Below are 16,017 nucleotides of genomic sequence, written 5' to 3' on the forward strand. Positions count from 1 at the left end.
CACTTGGGCCATCCTCCACTGCACTCCCTGGCCACAGCTGAGAACTGGCCTGGAAGAGGGGCAAAGGGGACAGAATCCGGCACCCCGACCGGGACTAGAACCCGGTGTGCTGGCGCCGCAAGGCGGAGGATTAGCCTAGTGAGCCACAGCGCTGGCCACAAGAGTTACATAATACTAATCTTTTTATCTCCAAATCTCTAAAATATCTTTCCCTGTGCAATAAGCAGCTATTCATAAGCACTGCACTTAAACACATGTCATCCACGTTGCGAAGCCAGACTATGGTATGCAACTGGCTCATCACTTTTCCTGAGATATTCACACAGTATTTAGATGGAAAACTATGTATATCTGTTTCACTCAAAATAAATTTATTATAAATAATGTACTCTGTTTCACCCAAAACAAATGTATTATAGATAGTGTACTCTTCCAATGACATAAAATATCAACACTAAAAAATCTTTTGGAAAACAAAAAATGAATATAGACTACTGGTTAACCAGATCATAATTAGGCTGTAGGTAGAAAACTTAAGTCTGGAAATACTGTGTTGAATCTCCTGAAGTTCCCTCACATTTTTTTCTCTAAAGCTACATTCTATATTTTAAATGATTTATTAGTCAAGAGTTTTATTCTTTGTCTTCTCATTTTTTTTCTTCTCAGAATGATAGGAACTAAGTTTTAATTAACAATTTATTTGTAGGTGTAAGAGTCCTGCTCAGGTCAAAAACAGTCAAGCAAATGAGATCATAGCAAACATTTTATTTAAGACTATTAAGTCTGAGTGAATGATAAATAGCAATTAGCCATTTAGATGGCTAAAAATGCTATTATATATCCTTTACTTAGCTTTTCATTTTGAGCTGATTTGCCACCATGTCTATACACTTTCAATTTAGCTAGAATTTTTTTAATGCCATTGAATTTTACATTAAAATTGTATCAGAAGCAAATTTCTAAGAAGTTTATTACTGCAAACTAGAATTTGTACTCATATTGTTGCCAAAATCAAATATTCCATAATTATAAAATGTCAGTGTACTTGAGAACAAATGAACTCTATCATTAAGAATAAAGAAGAGTTTACTACTTAGTACTTGTTTGAAATTATAGTCTATTGCCTTACATACTTTTGTGTTATCTTCATTAGAGCGAGGTGGGAACATAATATCCTAAAAACAAGACACATGCTTTGATCCAAATTTAAAATTTACTTTTAGCATTTTGTTTAGATTTATTTTGAACAAATTATTATATTTACCAAAAATGAACAACTTTTATTCATTTACAGATTTTATTAACAAAATGCTGGAACAAATATCTGTACATAGTACAGATATCAAAGAGGATAGGATTCATTCAAATATTATATCGACCTTTTTAATATTGATAAAAGTTTATTGCTGCAAACTAAAATTTTCACTTGCTTTGTTGTCAAATGAAAATGAAGGAAACATCAAGATACAGAACTTTCTGTAACTCTTTGGGAACATCAAGGCTCCAAACTGGTACTGATTGCATATGCTGCATCTAACAATGATAGACTATGTATGATTAAAAAATTTAAGATTGATCCAACATAGTTTCTATCAATGATAACTATTGAATTAACATTTGCAGTACTTAGTAGATTTTAACTGATTTGGTTTCATTAGTAGGGAGCATATGAATTTAAAGTTAGACTTTAAAATAAAGAAAAAAATGCTTTCCTAATATTCATTAAGCAATGGATATTGAGAGAGTTTTCTAAATTCCAAAACTAATTTTCCTTAAGTAGGAACTACAGTAACTTACTTACCTCAAAGTATCATGAGTATTGAACATAGAAAATTAGACAAAGCACTTAATATATGGCCTGACGTACTGTAAGTACTCAAATATCAGGCACAGTTATTAGAGTATTTTACATCACTTTGCTAAGAAATACTCTAATATTTGGTCATTAGTTGATTTTGGAAGTTTGTCTTGTTTCCATTTTTGGCCAGTTTGGAAGTGTTGCTTGTCAATCTGACAATAGAGAGAGATGGAAAGTTTCCTAACCTTAACCCACCCAGTAGCTTAAAACATCTCAGCTGTGTTTTCATTTTTACATCTAATTTTTTAAGAAGAATGGTATTTTCAAGATAAATTAATGTCTTGTTTGAGATGAAATCTCATACCCAAAATATACCTGTTCCCACACTGGTAAAACTAAAACAGAGAAAGTAGGTGTAACAGACAGCTGGTTTTACCAAGCAATCAGCTTGAATAAGACAGCATGTGTAGCGGTTAAGGCAGGGATTTAAGTCTCTATCTTAACTTTTAATTACTTTTGTCACTATTTTTAGGAAATGTGATTCTGTACTTCAAAAAATAATGTTTTGGAAGAAAAACAATAGTTATACTGATGGAGTTTTGCTCTCTAATGATAAATAATAAAACTATATCTCATAATGAGCTTCAAAAATTAAAACAAATCATTGATAAGGAGATTTCATAAATATTCAATTGGCCTTGAATATTGGATATTCAAGCAGATGAACCTGGATAACCAAAAACTATTTTTTCAATTGTTAAAGGTGTTTTGCACACCTTTTATAAAGGATAGTATATTTAGATAATGACATCAAATTTGAAGCCATGGATTTTTTAAAAGTACATTACAGGTAAATTATTTATTTTCTAGCCTTTCCAAAATTTTAATTCTCTTTTTTTTTTTTTTGACAGGCAGAGTTAGACAGTGAGAGAGAGAGACAGAGAGAAAGGTCTTCCTTCCGTTGGTTCACCCCCAAAATGGTCACTACGGCCGGTGCGCTGCACAGATCCGAAGCCAGGAGCCAGGAGCCAGGTGCTTCCTCCTGGTCTCCCATGCAGGTGCAGGGCCCAAGCACTTGGGCCATCCTCCACTGCACTCCTGGGCCACAGCACAGAGCTGGCCTGGAAGAGGAGCAACCAGGACAGAATCCGGCACCCCATCTGGGACTAGAACCTGGTGTGCCGGCGCCGCAGGTGAGCCAAGTGAGCCATGGTGCCAGCCTCTTCTCTTTTTGAGTCTCAATCAAGATATTGCTTTTCTATTTGATATGTCTGTTATATTATTGCACCAGAATTGTAACCACTCAAGAGAGGCAATAGTACTAGGCACCACACCAATTATGGATTTTGAGTACATAGTACAGATATCAAATAGGATAGAATTCATTCAAATATTATATTGACCTTGTTAATATTGATAAAAGTTTATTACTGCAAACTAAAATTTTCACTTGCTTTGTTGTCAAATGAAAATATTGCATAATTATAAAACGTCAGAGTTTTTGAGAACAAATGGAACCTAACATTAATAGATCTCCACAATTCTATAACATAAGAGACAATTGTTGTAAATACAACTATTTGGTTTTGAGTCCTGTAGCACGCATGGCCCCAAATTTTCTTAAGCCACATAATTATATTTCAGCACAATAATCTCTGTAAAATTTGAAAGGCTATGAGACTTGAATTTACATGGAGGGACAGTTTATGATCTACACTAACTATCAGTACTTCATAAACTGATGTTTTTAAAGAAGTAATTTCGATAAAATACTTTCAATTTACTTTATAATCATAGTCTCAAAAGTATGTTATCACAATAAATTAAAAGGAAGAAAAAGGGGTGGGAGGGAGGGAGAAAAGGAAAGTACCATTGCATTTGGGGAATTGTGTCTATGAAATTCATGAAATATGTTTTCTATGTATTAGAAAATAAAAATTGTAATAAAAAGTAATCCCTGCAATATGAAAAATACATAAAACAGATCAAATATATGCCATAACAAAAGTAAAGAAAACAAAAAGCAAAAGGCAACAATTTAGATATATTGGGTATTTGCTCCAGTATCAGAGGATTTTGGTTACAGTTTCAGTTCCAATAAGTCAGCTCATCAACTGAAGAAGAGAATTGGATTGTTTCATCACTGTAGGTTTTGCAAAATGTGTTTGTCTGATTTTATGGAAAGCAGGAACAAAAGAAAGAAAAAAGAAGGAGGAAGGGAAAAAGTCAGAAGGGGAGAAAAGAAGGAAGAAACAGAGAGAGGGAGGAGAAAAATGTTGAAGTAATTGATAGAATTGCTAGAATATTTGCTTATAGGTCAAAGGATAGAATCTTGGTCACTAAAAGTAAACAAATTCCAGCAGAACAAAGAAATATAAGAAGAATAAAGCAATACCATAACAAGTTTTTTATGAAAATAACAAAAACAGCAAAACATATGAAAAGAAAGAATTATACAACATGGTTTTTTTAAGTGTAAGAAATAGTGATGAGTCATTGGTTTGAAATTTTAAATATTTTTATTTTAATTTGGTAGTTAGTTCTTAACAGATTCAATATAGTTTGTAAATACGTTCTAAGAATATAATGGTATGCTCTTCCTCCTACTCTCCCTCCCTCTCCCTTCCATTCTTCTCCCTTCTCCCTTTCCTCCTTTGTTTTTTAGTTTTTGAGATAACATCTTTTAAATTTACACAACAGTAAAAAGTCTTGATGCTTCACCATATAAGAAGTTCAACAAATAAAAAGCAAAAAGACCATAGTTTAATGGAAATATAGACAATCACTATGAACAATAATTGAATGTAAAATTGACCATTTCACCCAGATATAGTAGATTTTAAAATAACCACAGATTGTTAAAACTAAATTAGTATAAAACTCTTAAATCAATGGTATAAAAAGTATAAAATAAAATTTTATAAAATTATATTAGCAGCAATACTGACATAGGCATTTCTTTCTTTTTTGTTTTTGCTTTTTAATTTTTTGTCTCGCTTTTTTTAATTTTAGCTCCCACTTATAAGGAATAACATGCAATATTTGTCTTTCTGTGTATGGCTTATTTCTTCAATATGATACCCTCCAGTTGTATTCATTGTGCTGCTAATGGTAGAATTTCATTCTTTTTCAGTATCTGAATAATATTCCATTGTGTATATATACAGACCACATTTTCTTTATTCATGCATCTGATGATGGACTCCTTGGTTGATTCTATATTTTTGCCATTGTGAACAGTGCTGCTGTAAACATGGTGGTGTAGACATCACTCTGATACAACACATTCCTGTCTTGTGGGCATATTCCTAGAAGTGGGGTTGCTGGATCATATGGCAATTTTATTCCTAGCTTTAAAAAAAAATCTCCACATTATTTTCAGCAATGGCTGCCCTAATTTATATTCCCACCAGCATTTATTACTCTCTTCCTTTCTCCACATCCTCACCAGCATTTATTACTCTCTTCTTTGGGATGTAACCATTCTGAGAGGGATGTGGTAATCTCATTGTGGTTTTGATTTGCATTTCCGTGATGGGTAGTGATGTTGATAATTTTTTTTCATGTTTGTTTGCCATTTATATTTCTTCATTTGGGACTGTTTATTGAGGTCCTTTGCCCATTTCTCAACTTGATTGGTTGTTTTGTGTTGTGGAGTTTTTAAGTTGCTGATATACTTTAGATATTAACTCTTTCCTGGATAAATAGTTTGTAAATAATATTTCCCATTCTGTTGGATGTCTATTCACTCTAATGATCATGTTCTTTGCTATGCAAAAGCTCCTGAGTTTGATATAGTCCCATCTGTTTAGTTTTACTTTGGTCGCCTGTGCTTTGGGGATCTTGCCCAAGAAGTCATCCTCTACAACAATGTCATGGAGAGTTAGCCGCATGATTACTTCCAGCAACTTTATAGTCTCAGCTATAAAATTTAGGTCTTTGAACCATCTTGAGTTGATTCTTGTATATGAGACTTATGTTTCTAATTTCATTCTTCTACATATATACATCCAGTTTTGCCAGCACCGTTTGTTGAAGAGACTATCGTTACTCCACTGTATGACCTGAACTTTTGTCAAAAATCAGTCGGCTGTATGTATGTGGATGAATTTCGGGATTCTCTCTCTTCTTTCCATTGATCTATGTTTCTATTTTTGTGCCAGTACCATGTTGCTTTTTGTTTTTTTATTATGAACTTATATCTTGTTCAAGATTAATATTTGATTTGACCACTTAGGCAAAGACATTTTAAAAATTTGTTCTTATTTAAACAACACAGAAAGGAATTGCATGGAATTCTATAATTCCAAGTTAAAATATTGTGTATCTAATTTCAGTGAATCTCAGATATTTCAAGGATAAAACAGAGATTGTATCGCCCACCACTAAACATGTTAATATAACCAATAATGTTAAGACATGCTTAACACAGTAAGTGTCTCAGAGTGAATCACTCAATAAATATTTAAACTTCATTAGCACCACTGAAGTTTTAAAAAGCCAACAATAAGAGAATTTGAAAAGTAAATAACCAAAAAAATTTTTTCATTTAAAATATGTGACATTTTAAAATTTTATATAAGATACCTGATTCTGGAACATTATTTAAAATAAACTGCAATAAATATGATCATTAATTTCAAAGGAAATGAATAAAATAAAAGCATGGAACTACAGAAATGCATAATTTCCAGGTATACAGAGTATGACCGAAGAAAGAAGGTACCTTATACAACTAGGGAAAAAAGTCTGCATTACTTAATAGAGCAGGGAACCAATTAAGAACAGTCCCCTATCCGGTTTAATTAGGCTAACTACAGGTAAGGGAATCCTCTGGTACAGGGAGGAGCATTAGGTGGTGAATTCGCACTGTATCTCTTCCATCTATGACCCCTCTGCTGTGGCAATGCTAAGGATATGTAGTGCTTGACTTTCACCTAGGATTGCCCTTTCAATGTGGAATTTAAATGAATTAGCACTTTCACATATTAGAATGTGAGTTCCAGGGCTATCCTAATATTGTAGAAGTAATGTTAATTTTCTATTGCTATTTTTTCAGACTACCACCAGATTTAACCCATTTATACCTAATTTTAGCTTTAATAAACTGATACCTTGCAAAAACCTGTGAGCTATCTGTGTTGGTGAAATAGGAATATTGTAACATTGAACATGCAGTGCCAAGAACTACACTTTTAAAATGTAACTGAATGATGAAATCAGAAGGTGGAAGAATAACTATTTTTCTATTCTGTCTGGTTGTTTAGCTGCAATTTTTTCTACTTTCAGTTGTTTTAGATGTGCTTGATACAAACCTGGCCTTTTCTTTTTTTTTACCACATTGATTATAGTAATTCAACAATAATAAAATCTACAAGAATTTAAGAAGTCAAAACCAAAATATATTCTAGCCTCCTCCATACATATATATATATGTGTATATATGTATATATATATATATATCTGTGTATAACTATGTGTATATGCACATGTTTCTACATAGTATGCATATCAAATATTTTTCATACATGCAAAATGTAAAATAATTAACTGTATATCAAACTTGTTTAACTGAGTTAGTTAAGTTAGAAGGCGAGTCATTTTACCTGAAGCAAATATAAATGCCAGCGTCAAGACATTACACGAAAACTGAACATCTGGAAACATTGTTCTATTTCTGTTTAGCAGTCTCAGTTTAACTTAAGGTTTTAATTTATGTAGGTGTTTTTCTTTTAAAGAGCCAATTTTTTTCCAAGTGAGTGTGATTTTAATAGGAGAAATTTGTTTCTAGATCTCTGACTAAAATGTTCAATTTATTAAGAATTCCGGGGCAGAAAAGTAGAACTCCACAGGAATTGAAATTCTGCTGGGGAAAATAACTGTGAAACTAATGCTAAAGGTGGAAACTTTTTAAGACGTGTTCTTGCTCATACTCTGCTCTTTTAGTAACACCTGACCTCTTTCTACAATGTACACAAAACTGCGAAGGAAGAATAATCAACTGTATGTCAGGACTACTAGGAGAAATCATTGTTATAAATTAATATTATAACAATTTTCTCTCTGACTCTGTCTCTCCCTCTCTGTAACTCTGCCTTTCAAATAAATAAATAAATCTTAAAATAATAATAATAAGATCTGGTGTTCAATTGCACAGTATGGTGACAATAGATTATGATAATGTATTGTACATTTTTCTTTAAAAAAAAGTTGAGAAAGGATTTTTGAGTGTTTTTATCATACAAATGTTCTATGTTTGAGGAGATGGATATGCTCACCCTGATTTGAACATTTACACGATGTGTGTGTGTGGTGAAATGTCATGGGAGTCTATACATATGTACAATTTTATGTATCAGCTGAAAAAAAAATAAAATCTTAAAAATAAAAAAAACAATTTTCCAAATCATAGTATGTATCTGTGCGTATATAAAATAAACCTATAACTGTCTACAGCTTTTTTCTTCAAAACATCTCTCTGGATTTTATGACTATGCAATAAGGGAAAGATTATGAAAATGCTAGCATTGGCAGAAAAAGAATATACCTCAGAATTAAGGATCATGTAATTTTAAAAAATAGAAGAAAATCAAATTTATTTATTTGCTTCTAAACGCACATTTTCATCTGACACTATCGACAATCATTCTCTTGGCTATGTTTTTCTTTCATTCACACCTTTCAGTGAGTCTTACTCTCCAAATCAGTTAGCATTTCATGGGTTAAATAATTTATTTATTTATTTATTTATTTATTCATTTCATTGATTTGAGATGAAAAACTCATCTATAATTCAATTGTCCAATTCCTGCCTAAGTAGAATTGCACAATGTCAGTAATCAGAAATCAGGATTAAGATTTTATAAGCTTTCAAATATTTCTGATCTCTGTGTAAAAAGGACTGCATCTGATAGCACAACAACAAATCACATCTCATGACTAGAAATTAAACACAATATAATAGTTATTACTTCATATATGTATATTTGAAAAATATTAACTTAAAAATTAACTTCTCATACTATTTTGCATGAGAAGAGAAAAATATGACTCTGTAAACCATTGTTTGGATACCTACTCTGAGAACTTAAAATATAGTAGGCATTTTAGATGGATGCAAAAAAAATTTAAGACATTTGATTTTTCCACAGAAATTCAGCATAATTTTATACATTAGTACAGGGAAATACAAGGCAAACTCAGTCCCGGAATTTGTGCAATTTGACTTACAACTTAAATTCAATATCTGAGTTTGTCTATAGCAAACACCAAGTGAGAAATGTCTGAGTTACTTATTAATGCAAATGTCAGAAATTTCCCAAAAGTGAACTCTATTTACAACCTTTTAGGTACTTATAAGTACAAGTTACCAGCAACATGGGCTGGAAATCTATATTGTAAAAAAGCAGTAATCTATAATACAACATAAAATAAATGTAGAAAAGTGACAAATCAATATTCTTACAATATCATAGCTATTGATGACAAAATTGTTTTAAAACTATTATGTGAAATGTCTAAAAGCAGTCATGCATTAAAAATACACAAAAGATAAAAGTTGATTTATCAAGTAAAAAGAAAAGAAAATGTATCACTAAGGAAGTCTGTAGTTCTACTGCAGGGAGATATTATATAAACATATCATCATCTATATTGAGTCATAATATACCTTTTAATTTTAATAGGAAAGACTCAGAGGCACATAAACAACATTCAACATTTACGGAGTGTGGTAAATCAGATGGTGTTCTTTCTGAAAAGGCTTTATGACGCAGTTTATTCAGGAAAACAGACCTGTTTCCTGTGTCTGTTAACAAGCCTGTCTTTGTGTTACGCAGACTTCTGCGGAGTTAACTCCTGTTTGGAACCATTTCACACTAATTAGAAATAAGAGAAAAGGCGGCGTCCACACACACCGCAGCTCTGGGCCGCTTTGAACAGCTCTCTCCCAAAATTAACTCAGTTGTAACCCTGTGTGAATAATAGCTTTGCAGCAACACTTTAGAGAAATATATTGTTAATAATTGCCACCTTGCTGAGCAAAATGCTAGGGCAAATTTTAAATAACGGTGCAAAGTGGAATAAAAACAGTGAGTTGTGAAGCTTTGAAAGGCAGAGTTTCCAGTTCAGTTTTATCTCTGTGACCCTCTCATAGAGATTTTGAGCAACATCACAGTGAAGAAGAAAAATTCAGTGGCAACAAAAAATGGCTGATACTTAATTATACTTAAGATATTAAATATATCTTATCAATGTTTGTATTGATAACTAGTGCTATAAATGATAAAAAGGCAGGTACTTTTTCAAATAACACATAAGAAGCAAAAGAAATATATTTGACTTCAATGCAAATAAACTGCTAAAAGTAGGTGGTATTCATAACTAATAAGTAGCAGAAATTATCCAAACTTTCTAAAGTAAAATATGCATATGCCTTAGAATGCATGTATGTTCATGCACAGCACAGAGATAATTTTAAAAGCATACACTGAGGAGCACTTTAGCAATTTTTTATGTATTTATTTTGACTTTATTTGAAAGGCAGAGAGAGAAAGACTGAGAGAAAGAGAGAGAGGAAGAAACAGATCTTCCAACTGCTGGTTCACTCCCCAAATGCCTCCAGTAGCCAGGGCTGGGCCACACTGAAGTTGGGAGACTGGAACTGCATATGGGTTTCCCACGTGGCTGACAGCAATCCAAGTACAGAGCCGTCATCTTCTACCTCCCAGGGTGCAGATTATAGGTAGGTCACTGAATTGGAAGTGGAATAGCACAGACTTGAACCAGTCATTCCAATATTGGATACAGGCATCCCAAGTAGTGACTTAATCTGCTAAACCAATGCCCATCCTGAGGAATAATTTTTTGAGAAACAGAATGTAGAAGTAGAATCTATGACTTGATCTAGCATATAGAAAATATAAGATAAAGCTGTAATAATTACCAAAGGTATGTCACTCTACCAAATTCCATATTGTTTTCCCTTATAAAAATAGGTTTCTTATAAAAATAGTTGGCAGGTACCAATGCCATCTTACTTGTTAAAGTGATCAGTATAAGTTCATAATTTACCATAAAGATAGGATTAAGCGTCAAAGGGATCACATGAATGAGACCAGTGTCTGCTATTGATAATTGATAGAATTAGAAAGGAGAGAACAATCCCACATGGGTAGCAGGATACTCAGCAGACTCATAGAATGGCAAATGCCCTAAACAGCACTCTGGCCTCAAAATCAGCCCTTAAGGCATTTGGATCTGGCTAAAAGGGCTATGAAAGTTTCTCAAGTATGGAAAGCCAAGACACTGTGGCAAAAAAACAAACAAACAAACAAACAAACACCTAAATGAAAGATCTCTGTGAGTGAGATCCCAGTGGAAAGGACGGGCCATCAAAGAAGGAGGTACCTTTCTCCGAAGGGAGGCGAGAACTTCCACTTTCATTATGGCTTTGGCTAAATAAGGTCGGAATTTGTGAACTCAAGAGGCTTCCATAGCCTTGGCAGCTCATGACAAGAACCTTGGTGATTACTGACTTCATAAATAAGAGTGTCAATTGTTAAATAAACAATAGAAGTCACTGTGCATTTACTTCCCATATAGGATCTCTGACCTTAATATATTGTACTGTGCGAATTAACGGTAAAAATAGTATTCAAACAGTACTTTATACTTTCTGTAAAAACTGTCAGAATTGGGCCGGCGCCGCGGCTCACTAGGCTAATCCTCCGCCTAGCGGCGCCGGCACACCGGGTTCTAGTCCCGGTCGGGGCGCCGGATTCTGTCCCGGTTGCCCCTCTTCCAGGCCAGCCCTCTGCTGTGGCCAGGGAGTGCAGTGGAGGATGGCCCAGGTGCTTGGGCCCTGCACCCCATGGGAGACCAGGAAAAGCACCTGGCTCCTGGCTCCTGCCATCGGATCAGCGCGGTGCGCCGGCCGCAGCGCGCCGGCCGCGGCGGCCATTGGAGGGTGAACCAACGGCAAAAGGAAGACCTTTCTCTCTGTCTCTCTCTCTCACTGTCCACTCTGCCTGTCAAAAAAAAAAAAAAAAAAAAAAAAACTGTCAGAATTACACAGAGAGAGGAGAGGCAGAGAGAGAGAGAGAGAGAGAGCGAAACATTAAGAGCATTACATACTCTTGATCCATCTAAAAATTGTTTTGAAGACATTTTAATTCAATACATGTGTGATCAGATTTATCTTATATACTACTAGTATTACTATATTAGTATGAATATTTTAAAGAAATGTCTATTCATAATATACTTATTTATAAAAGACCAGAGTTAACATTCATTATTAAAAAAACTTTTTAGTATAATATAACAAAAGAGCTTAAGACTATGGTATAAATCCAATCCTTAAATTTAAAGAAAGTTTAAAGAAAATGTGTCTATTAACACTTTTGTCCCAATGCACTACATCTTCATTATATTTTGAAAAACTGTATTTATTTATTTATTTATTTGGGAGACAGAGAGTGAAACAGAGGAAGAAATAGAGCTACTATCCAATGACTCACCCTTCAAATGCCTGAAATGGTCAAGGTGGGGCTGGTCCAGGTTGAGAGCTGGGAACTCAATCCAAGTCTCCCCAGGAGTGTCAAAAACCCAACTCTTTGAACCATCACCTACTGCCTCCCAGGATCTGCATCAGCAAGAAGCTAGAGTCAGGAACCAGAGCCAGGAGCCAGAGCCAAGAATTGAACATAGGCCTTCTGATATGGTACAAAAAGGGTCTACTCTCTGGTGGCTTAACATCAAGGTCCTATGCCTGCTCCTTCTGCTGTGATTTTAAGCACAAAATGTAACAATTTTCTTGAGGCTGAGATAAATTGTACCATTTATAGATTTCAAGTAAGATTTTTAATGTTATTTTGAGAATTTCACTATATATGCATAACTATAGATTATGAAAACTTGCCTAAAACAAATCACATAAATTGCTTTTCTGCAGAGTTACAAAGTCATGACCAATTATATTATTTGCTTTGCACTGGGCACTGCATATTATTGTTTATACAACTGTGCTATGTGAAGTTGTTGCTTTGGTGGATCCCAATTTACAGAGGAATACACTGATACTTAGTTGCTAATTACCTTTCCCTAGTGGTCAGTTTGTACAGGAGAAGATAACACAAAGCTGCCAACCTGCCTGCAGAGTTTGCACCCTTAACCTGGCAGCTCTGCCTTCCTTAGGGAACCTCTAAGCATGGCCTTCACCTTTTTGGATACTAACTGATGTAGATCTTCCCTTCTGTACTAAGTTTGGAAGACACTTTTTTTTTTCACAGTTTGTGTTAAAGTATACTGACCTGTCTTCCAGCATTTTCTACAGTTTCCTTTTTCATTAGTCTAGGAATAGAATTATTATGGACTTGTTAAAATGGCAGGAAAACCTATAGGATTCTTCTAAGGAGCTGTGACCTAGTTTTCTAAGTGTGCAGTGTGCTGTTGAGGTTTAAGGTTAAGATAAGGGTTTCTTTGCCTTAAATTTGCAAATCTCTGTTAATGAGCCTCAATTACATGTGACTGTAACTTGGTTGCTTCTCCATATATATCAGAGCTTGAAGCAAACTCTTTGTCTGAAAAAGTTTAGAATTGGGGCAGTCTTTTTTAATTTGGCCAATTCCCTGCTTTATAACAGGAACATTTAATTGGGTTAAAACCCATCAACCTAAGTAACTTAGCAGCATAATTGCAATTGCAGAGAATTATTGGCATGAAATAGCAAATAAAGAATATTGTTCCTTGAAAGCAGTTATTTGTTAAAGTTACCTTGAATGCTAAGTTATAGGCTATATTTATTTTATATGTGCTTTTAAAAAAAGATTTATTTTATTTATTTGAAAGATAAAGTTACAGAGAGAGGCAGAGGCAGGGATCTGGACTGGAAGTGAAGTAGCTTGTACCAGTTCAACTAGATATAGGATAAGCGGGTCACAAGCATTTTTAGATGGATCAAGAGTATGTAATGCTCTTAACGTTTCACTGCCAGTTAAAGCCCACATTTCTTCAGTTAGGTAACTTTGAACTATTGTTTTTATAATTGTATTAGTTTGTAAATTGTACGTATTTTAAACTATATTTTAACTATGTTCCTCCTCTTAAACTATAAGCTTCAATAATATAAAATGAGTCAAGGCTTTAGTATTATCAAATCACTTCGAAGTGTGGTATAAAGATGAAAAGTTTACATTCCAGAAATTAAATGCATTGTAGTTAACTGGTGACATTTCAGTTAGTGAAGACTGATAGTAAAATAATGAATAATACCTTACAACTTTTTCATTTTATAACTTTATATTTTAAGTTTAAAACTCCTAAGATTTATTTCAATTACAAGTGTTCTCTTGTGCCCTTCACCCTGTTTTAGACACTTGATCATGTCTTGCATGGACACAGTACATTGAAAATGACTTATTTAAAATGATCTTGCATCTTTTATTTATATAGATTTAGGATATTAATCTTCAAAGTTTTTTTTAAGTGAGGATGATTAAGTCAGTTTATTGTGTGCAGACTGATTATTAACCTAAAAATGTGCTTGAAGATGTTCAAAATATTATTTATTATTATCTCTCTATGTCCCTGTATGTGATCAGCTGGTGAATGAACTGAGCAAGTTCAGTCGTGGAGAGAGTTCCTCACTACTTCTGGGAGGCTAAGGGGAATAGGCAGACGGGTGAGCCCATGTCTCACATCCCAGTATCTGGGTTCAATCCTCAGCTCTGGCTCTTCATTCTGGCTTCCTACTAATGCAGACTCCAAGAAATAGCAAGCGATGGCTCACGTAATTGGGCCTCAACATGCACATGGAAGACCTGGATCAAATTCCTGGCTGCCAGCCATGGCAAATTTTGTAAGTGAACAAGCAGAAGGAATATCTCTCTCTCAAATAAATAAAATACTTTTTAAAGAAAAACATCTAAGGACAACCAGTATCATCAATCACTCATTAGCTTAGCCCATATGCTTAGAACTTGAAAATATTCCTAATAGTAGTCATAATTTGTGACAGAGAAAACTGCAGCATTTCCCAAATCTAAGGAGTAAATGGATTGCTTTTAGATGCAAGTACAAATAATTTCCTGTTTCATATGGTTTGATAAATCACTGTATTCTCATATATTCTCTCCCTTCAATATATAATATTTTAAGAAAACATGTAAACTATAGGAAAGTCATAGCAAAGATTTCTTATATGCTAATTGCCCTACCTTTTAAATATTAAATCAGTATACATTGTATATAATTTTTAAAAATTAATACAAGTCAAGATATAATGAGAAAAACAGAGTTTAGAGTAAAGTCGAAATAAAAGCTATTTCACAACTCGCTTGTTATATGATCTGGGGAACATGATCAGCTTTTACTGAACTTTAGATCTCCTCTCTCAATAACAGCTATTTTGCACTAATATAATGACAAGTGAATAAAAAATTATGTTTTAAAAGCATAATTAGTATATAACTGCTATGTAGAGTTGCTTAGGCTGTGTACTACACAACTCAGGGGGATGTACATCATGACTCATTCCCTGTTGACAAGATTCTGGCTCATATTCCTGAATAAAAATTTGAATCAACAAAGATAATAATGTGAATGTTAATAATAATAGTTATCATTAGTATTTTAGATTTAATATGGATAATGACAATAATATGGATCCTCTCATATAGGACAAGTTACTGAGTGCCTTTAAAAAACTATGTAAATATCTTATAATACCAGTACACACTGGAATAGCCAATTGGAGAATTGGAGACAATATATCAAGATCAAATTAAAGATTGCAAGGGAAAAATTCCTATGGAAAGAATTAGAGTGAATGGACGGTTATTCTTTCCAACTCTGAAATTCACAGTGGGAATCATCTGTAAGGACATGTAACAGAACAAGAGCTGGATGCTAAGGTCAACATATGGAGACCAGGATAGGTCATGAAGTCCCAAATAAGCTCTACAACAACAGTACCTGATTAAATGGATACCAAAATTGGTACAAAGTTCCAGACTGGAAATAATCTAAGACAGCCATTGTTCAGAATTCTGAAATTTATCATTTTAGGGCTGTGAACCCAGGGGGTTGCAAAGTACTTTTCATTTGAAGCAGACGTAGTAGTAGTCTACAGCTCCTGCCACACCAGCAGGACACGACGGATACTTGTCATAGGAAGTAGCCTGAGATGGGAAAATAATGGTAAACTACATGGTTTCTTT

The sequence above is a fragment of the Oryctolagus cuniculus genome, chromosome 1, assembly GCF_964237555.1.
Source record: "Oryctolagus cuniculus chromosome 1, mOryCun1.1, whole genome shotgun sequence".
Lineage (NCBI taxonomy): Eukaryota > Metazoa > Chordata > Mammalia > Lagomorpha > Leporidae > Oryctolagus > Oryctolagus cuniculus.